Here is an 8,830-nt window from a genome sequence, read left to right as displayed (position 1 = left end):
AAAAGCAAAACATTACTGACAGAAATAAAATATGTAATTAAGTGAAAAACTATACTATGTTCATAGATTGAAAAAAGACAACTATTGTTAAGATAAAAATTTTCCCCCATACACCCTATACATGCATTACCACCCCAAAAATTTCCAATATAATTTTTGATAGAAGTTGAAAATGTGATTATAAAATTTATATTAAAATTAAAATTAGCTAGAATAGCCAAAACAATCATTAAAAACAGAAATAACTTTGGAATATTTTCATTACCAGACTCTTGAACTTACTATAAAGTTAAATTGGTGAGATATTGATGTGAAGATAAACAGATCAATGGAACCAATAAATATATTAATATTTGATTGATATGTATTTAACAACATATAGATATTTTAAACGATGTTATAACAAAAATCAATGAGCTCCTGGAGCTTGTGTGTGCCTGCAGCCTCTAGCTCAGCCAGCAGTGAGCCTGCGCAGATGGAACAGACCCAGATGCTGAAGCCAACGACCCTGGCCGAGCTGGTGCACTTCTTGCACCAGCTCGCTGGCAATGAGGTCTACGTGGAGCAGGTGCAGGAAGCCTACGTGGAAGCCTAAGAGAGCGACCTGCCGAGTGGGCGGTGTATGCCAAGTTCGACTCGTACAGATATATCTGAAATCTTGTGGATCAAGGAAATGGAAAAAATATTTTTTCTTTCTGTTTTTTTGAGAGGTTTTTGCTATAGGGCGCGTGCACTCGCCAGATAGAGACAGAGAGACAGAAAGCGAGAAATCACCCCCACGGGGGAAGGCTACACAGCAATCCCTTCTCCTCTCGGGATCTTGGGCTGCACGAACACGCACCAGGCGTTAGTTTAAGCGACCGGGTCTGGGACTTGAACCATGGTCGACTACATGGGAGTCCAGCGACATAGCCATTACGCTAACTGCTGGTCCCAGGAAATGGAAAATTTAACCTGATGATTCTCTGTTGGAGTGAAGGGCATGGCAGCAGTATCCATAATCACATGGACTCTCACTGCTTCCTAAAGATGCTGCAGGGAAACCTGACAGAGACATTGTTTGCCTGGCCTGATAAAAATGCCAATGAGATGACCAAGAAGTCTGAAAGTATCTTGAGGAAAACCATTGTGCCTACATCAACGATTCTATTGGCTTACATCGAGCGGAGAACTTCAGCCACACAGAGCCCGCTGTGAGCCTTCACTTGTACAGTCCACCTTTTGACACCTGCCATACATTTGATCAAAGGACAGGACATAAAAACAAAGTCACCATGATATTCAATAGCAAATTTGGAGCCAGGACTCCATTCACAACTTCAGGTTCACTGGAGAACAACTAAGGAGCAACAGACTCTCAGAGGTTTTACATTAAGGTCTGCTGAACATTTGTCCTGGACAGGAAGGCCTTCCTTCGTGTGCTCTTCAGTAACTAGATAGGCCAATACCTAGAACTACTGTAAAGCAGGTGCTGGTTATCAGGCATTAAGTAAGCAAATAATGCTCTGAGCTACTGCAAAAGAAGAACCCACGCTCTCACAATTTTTCAAGGCCAAATCAAGTGCTCGCCTGATTCTACCTCTTAATTCCTTTGAAAGTGTTCTGGGAGTATCAATTAGGGTTTTTATAGCTTTTGAAAACACTTTGGTCTCTGAACTATAATTATCAGTAGTAAAAACAAGAAACCATAGACATTAAATGCTACCTGGAGAAATAAGTGTAGATCTGTTTAAAATACTTTGTATGTTCTTAATATTTGAAGAAAATTTTTTGAATCAGTGGATTTATTTTTTCAATCTTATTTTACAAATTTCTTCTCAATGAGTATTAGAAAAACTTCAGGCATTTTGTCATTTAGTAATGATATAAAGAGCAAAGAATTTAGAAAAGTACGCTGTACCCAAACTCGCAACAAACCCAAACATTAACTCATGTCTCTGCCCCATGGTTATAGTCAAAGACTTTGTACTGATACCCAAATTGTCAAATAATTTTCTTTTTAGTTTTTTCTTAAGTGCCCTTTCTTTCTTTCTCTTTTTTTAATTTAATTTAATTTTTTTTTACATTTTTTAAATACATTCAATCACATTTTTTAGCTTACAAGGTGATCATTTCAATATGTGAACATTTCTCCCCGGTCCAGTTGATCAAAATATAACAATACTACCTCCCTGTCTCAACAATGCTGTCTCCGTATTCCTCCTCCAAATGTGTTTGCCCAGGCCCTACTCCTCCACACACACTACATCTGGCATTCACACCCATCTCTTGTGTTTGTACATCTTTAGCCCGTCAGCTTCAGTTATAGAGTGCGGACACAGTATATATTAAGCGGGGACATACAATGACTCTCCTTCATAGCCTGGCTTGTTTCACTCAGCAGTAAATCCTCCATATTCTTCCAATTTCTGCCAAAAGCCAGGGTTTTGTTGTTTTCTATGGCTGAATATTTTAATAAAACTGGATTTGAACACACACATACACACACACACACAAAGAAACATTGAGAAGAAGCTGCACAATCTGGTAATTATTAAAAGTTTTATTAGCGGGACCAGCAGTTAGCATAATGGCTATGTCGGTGGACTCCCACATAGTCGACCGCAGTCTGTGTCCCAGACCCGGTGGCTTAAAACTCACGCCGGGCACGTGTGCGTGCGTGCCAAGGATCCCGAGAGGAGAATGGAGAAGGGATTGCGGCGTGGCCATACCCCCAGGGGGTGATTTCTCGCTTTCTGTCTCTCTGTCTCTGTCTGTCTGGCAAGCGCTCGCGCCCTATAGCAAAAAACTTCTCCAAAAAAAAAAAAGTTTTATTAGCAAGAAACTAATTGCAAATTATTAAGAAGCTCAGTGTTACTCAAATTCTGTTTGTTTGTTTGTTTTTGTTTTTGTTTTTGTTTTTTAGATTTTTGCCATAAGGCCCATGCACCTGCCAGACTGAGACAGAGATAGGGGAAGTGAGAAATCACCACATCCCCCATCCCAGGGGGATAGCCATGCCATAATCCCTTCTCCTCCATTCTTCTCTTAGGGATTTTGGGCACACATACAATACACCCGGCATGAGTTTCAAACCATGGAGTCCAGAATTCACACTGCAGTTGATCATGTGGGAATCCAGCTGCTTTATCCACCACACCACCTGCTGACTACCAGTGTGATTTTAATATACAGCCTCCTTCCAGCCCACTGATTGGATTCATTCAATTACAAAAACATAATGTAGAATCCAGTTAAAGTGTACTCAAAACTATTTTAAAGTGCAGCAACCAAGTCCAACAGGATAACTTGGCAAACTGGGAACACAAAATGTTTTCTGCCCCATTGATCGGTTTAACATGTCTACAGACCTTTGCTCAGGCCTCAGAATAAATTCCCATTCCTAATATAGCATGACAACAAAATCCTGCTTCTCAACCTGAACACAAAGGACTGGAAGGGAAAGATTTTTCCTCTTAAAGATATGACATATCTAGTATTTTCCAGCAACTGTGTGGTTAGAAATATTTGTCAAATAGTAGAATAAGAGCAATTTTTTATGAAACTTGAGATATAAACATCATTATTATTTGGCAAAATATTTAAGTAATTTATTAACATATTTAGAGTAAAACCTGAACTATTGAGTGCATGAGCTCTTAATAAACAGTTTATTTTTAAACAAAGTGATGATACAGCAAAGACAAAGAAAAAAGGCATGTTAAGAAGTGAAACTTTTTATTTTGTATCAGTATCTGAAAATTCAATTCAAGTAGTTTATTTAACAAGATGCCGGCTGTAGAAAGTTGGAGAATGTTTACTCTGAACATGCAATTATTTTCTCCCTGTAACATTTGTACCCCTAGGGAAATGCTGTCAGGATTGCTGATTGAAGGAACTCTCTCTCAGCCAAGAAAACCAGAATTTTGACGAGTGTGTTTTGAAAGCTGCTAAATTGTTTACACCACTTGAGATGTAAAATAGCTTACCTCTCAGAGATATGGCATTACCCACTGACAAAAACCAAGTGGTGGAGTTCATTTCCACTTCATTTATTTCTTAGTTTGTTCCTATTTGATTATGAAAAAAACTAATCTGGTTTATTTTTTCTTTTTATTATGAAAAATTACAGTATATACACACACACACATATATATATATACACACACACATATATATATACACACACATATGTATATATATATATATACACACACACACACACACATATATATATATATACACACACATACACACACACAAACATACATATAAAAATCACGAGAATAACATAACAAACTAAGACCCAGCCTCCACCATATTCAACACATATGCACTTTTACTTCATATGTGCCCCCATTTACTACACCATTGTGTGAATGTACCATGTTTTATGAAACCAATCCACTACTGATGGATTGCTAGGTTGAGTCTTCTTTTACTAAAAGACAATAGACAGTACTCCAATGAATAATTATATACATATAACTTTCATGTTTCCATGGAGTAGATGCCTAGACTTGGGTTTTCTTTGTCAAAAGGTAAAATCAATCATAGATTTTTTTTTTAGTTGTTGCTTTTGTCTGTCTTTAGACAGGGTTTTGAAATATCATAAAACTCTGTTTCAGCCTCTTGAATAACTGAGACCACAGGAAGATGCAACCTAGCTTTTAGAGTGGGCTGTAAATCAAACCTGGGCCTCCCATATGGTCTCAGCCTGCAGAGTAGTAAGCATTGATCAGCACATGCTACCTCAGCTGGGCCTGAAATGTGTGATAGATGTGATAGATTGATTATTTTCAAATATGACCTCATCTTTTCTCTCTATATTTGTATATCCTTGTCTTGTAACTTTGCAACTCATCCCATCAACAAATGGAGTCTGTTTCCATTAGTTAAGTCAGAGCTGACCTTGTGTCTTGCTTTGGTCAAAGCAATGTGGTAAAGAGATCATGTGAAATTACGATCTCAGGCCTTAAAGGGTATTGACGTCTCCACCTGAATACGCTTGGTCGAGTATCTGAAGGATGATAGACCACCTAAGGCAAAGCCAAATCAGCTTGCTTTTCTTAGTCAGTGCCCCAGATATGTGAAACATCCTCATCAAGATCAGAAAAAGCATATTTACATAACTTTCAGAACTTGCTTAAAAACAAGATTCCCAAGTGAAACATATTTATGGGCTTTAAAGAATTTTTTTTGAATTTATTGGTTTAGTTTCAGTCTCATCATTCAAGTGAAACATCAAACTCTTCATTTAACACAGTTCTCTAGAACACATCACATTCATGTCCATCAGAGCTACCTAAGAGATTCCCCTAGCCCCCAGGCATGTGTGCTTTTGGATTCTTTTCTTGTCTCCTGCCTGCTATTGCCATTCAAGTTCCACCAGCTAGCATGGGAGAGCCTATGGAAGCTGGCTGTTGAAGGAGAGCAGCTGGGAATCATTCTGCTGATGTTCCCTGGCACCCATAACATACATATATAAGTAAGAAGAAAAGTGCACTTTACCAATTACTAAAAACTAGTACAGATGCAGAAGAAATATGGAAAAAGGGAATACTTTCCCTCAAGGGAACATAACAACTCTTTATCAACCACAGACAACACAACAGAATTAGTAGATATATCAGAAAAAGATTCAGAATATCCATAGTAACAGAACTATATGAGATGCAAGAGAAAAGAGAATATGGGCTCCAAGAGATGAGGACGTCCTCCCATGACTTGAAAGAGGAGATAGACACCATTAAAAAGAATCAGACAGAAATTCTAGATGTTAAGACTGTAATACAAGAAATCAAAACCTCCCTCAAATGTACTAACTGTATATTAGACCATGAAGAAGATCAAATCTCTTATCTAGAAGACAAAACCTCTGACTTAGACAAAACCACCAAAAAGAATGAAAATATAACCCAAATAAGTGAAGTTAACATATGGGAAATACTAGAAACCATTAAACATCCAAATATTTGAATAATTGGTATTCCAGAAGGGGAAGACTCTAATAAGGGCATAGAAAATTTATTCCATGAAATACTTCAAGAAAAATTGTCAAACCTAAAGAAGCATTGAGGCATTCAGAACCATGAAAAGACACCAAACAAAATCAACCTAAGAAGATCCTCTCAATAGCACATCATAGACCGAGTGGTCAAAATCACAAAGACAAGATTTTTAAAATGGCAAGAGAGAAACATCAAGTTACTTACAAAGATTGTCCCATTAGACTAACATCAGACCTCTCAAATGAAACAATAGAAGCTAAGAAAGAATGAGAAGATATATTCAAAAACACTAAGAAAAAAAAATTTCAACCAAGAATATTACACTTGGCAAGACTTTCCTTCATATAGGAAGAACAAATAAAATCATTCTCAGATAAACGAAAACTGAAAGAATTCACCAACACTAGACCAACTCTTCAAGAAGTACTGAAAGGAGTACTATATCAGGAAAACTACAGAGAGACAAACATAAATAAGAGAACAAAAAGCAACCAAGAAAATGGTTAACAAAATGGCAAGGACAAGTCCACAAATGTCAATAATAAGGTTGACTGTTAATAGATTAAATTCTCCAATCAAAAGACACAGATTGGCTAAATGGATATGAGAACAAGAGCCCTCTATATGCTGCCTACAAGAATGCACCTCATGGATAAAGACAAACATAGACTGAAAGTGACAGGCTGCAAAAAGATATTTCAAGTGAATGAAGTCAAAAAAAGGCTGGAGTCACATACTGATAACAGACAAGAGGTCTTTTTGTTTTTGTTTTAAGAGAAATGTTTGCTAGAGTGTATGTATGCTTGCCAGGGAGACAGAGAGAGACAAAAAGTGAGAAATCATACCCCTCCCAGGGGGGGATGGCCACACCACAATTCCTACTGCTCCATTGTTCTCCATTGTTCTCCATTGTTCTCTCCATTTGGACACACATGCACATGTGCCTAGCATGAATTTTAACTTGCCAGGTCCAGGACTCAAGCTGTAGTTAACTACATGGGAGTCCAGTAGTGTAAGCATTACACCATCTGATGGTCCTGACAAACATATTTTAAGACAAATATTTTAAGAAGAGACAAAGAAGGACACTATATCATACTAAAAGGGCTAATTCACTAAGAAAATACAACACAAAAACATCTACACACCCAGCACTGGAGCACCTAAATATATGAAAGATAAACCTCTTGATCTAAAAGAATAGATAGAGTGCAATACAATAATCATTGGAGATATCAGCTCTCCACTGTCTCCTCTGAACAGATCATTTAGACAAAAATAAATAAATTAAAAATAAATAAATAAATAAATAAATAAGCAAAGAGACACAGAATCTAAAAGATACCATAAATCGAAATGACTTGATAGACATCTATAGAATTTTCCATCCAACCTCCACGAGATATGCATTTTTCTCACCCTTACATGTAACATTTTCAAAAATTGACCATGTGATAGAACACAAAACAAGTCTTTACAAATTCAAATGGATAGAAACTATATCCAGCATCTTCTCCAACCACAATGGAATTCAACTCAAAATGAACTACAAAAAAGGCTCTCAAAAATACAGAAACACATGGAAACTAAATAATTTATCCCTGAGTAACTTTATAACCACTGAAGAAATTAAGAATCAAATCTAAAGTTTCATTAAAATCAATAATAAAAAGCACATGAGTTTTCATGACCTATAGGACAGAGTGAAAGCAGTAATAGGAGGAAATTCATAACAATTAGTGCTCGCAAGAAAAATATGGAAAGGTGGCAAATATACAACCTAACAACACACCTCAGGGGACTGGAAAAACAATAGAAATATCTGAAAAATACCAGGGAAAAAGAAATAATAAATATTAGAGCAGAATTAAATGAAATGAAGAATAAAAGAACTATACAGAAAAGAAATAAAATTCAAAGCTGGTTCTCTGCAAGGATAAACAAAATTAACGCACCATTAGCCAAACTGTTAACACTAAAGAACAGAGAAAGGAATCAGATAAATCTAATCAGCAATGAAGCAGGCACTATTACAACAAGCATAACAGAAATACAAAAGATAATCAGAGAATATTACAAGCAACTGTGCACCAACAAATAAGAAAACCTCAATGAGATGTACAAAGTTCTGTACACATATAATCTACCCGTATTGAATCAGGAAGACATAGAAAACCTGAATAGACCAAAAACAAGTAATGAGATTGAATCAGTAACAAATAGCCTCATAACTAAGAAAAGCCCAGATCCCAATGACTTTACTCCTGAATTCTACAAAACTTTTAAAGTAGAGCTAATCCCCATTCTACTCAAACTATTTTTAAAAATCTAAGGAATCCTCCCAAATTCATTTTATGAAGCCTCCATCACCCTGATTTCCAAAACAGACAAGGCCATAACAAAAAAAGAATACTACCAATTAATATCTCCAATGAAAATAGATGCAAAATTTCTCAAAAGGACTAGCAAATCATATCCAATGCCAAATTTAAAACACTATACACTATGAAAAGGTAGACTTTATTCCAGAAATGCAAGGGTGAAACCATGTGAAACCATAAATGTAATACTCCATATTAACAGAAGGGAAGATAAAACTAAATGATCATATCAATCAACACAGAAAATATATCTGATAAAATGCAATGCAACATCCCTTCATGATTAAGACCCTCAGAAAAAACATCATAGAAGGAACATTTCGAAACACAATAAAAGTAATCCATTAAAAAAAAAATAGCTAACATCATACTGAATGGAACAAGACAAGACTGCCCACTTTCTCCACTCCTTTTCAACATAGTACCGGAAGTCCTAGCCCATGCAATAGACAAGAGATA

At 36.5% G+C, this 8,830-nt stretch overlaps 1 pseudogene; it reads left to right on the top strand.

Moving 5' to 3' along the window:
• The first annotated feature begins 475 nt into the window (after window positions 1-475).
• Window positions 476-1,343, top strand: LOC102471593 (cysteine dioxygenase type 1-like; annotated as a pseudogene).
• Window positions 1,344-8,830: the final 7,487 nt, after the last annotated feature.

Source organism: Tupaia chinensis, unplaced genomic scaffold, assembly GCF_000334495.1.
Source record: "Tupaia chinensis unplaced genomic scaffold, TupChi_1.0 Scaffold000018_1, whole genome shotgun sequence".
Taxonomy (NCBI): domain Eukaryota; kingdom Metazoa; phylum Chordata; class Mammalia; order Scandentia; family Tupaiidae; genus Tupaia; species Tupaia belangeri.
This window is presented reverse-complemented; position numbering and strand designations above follow the sequence as displayed.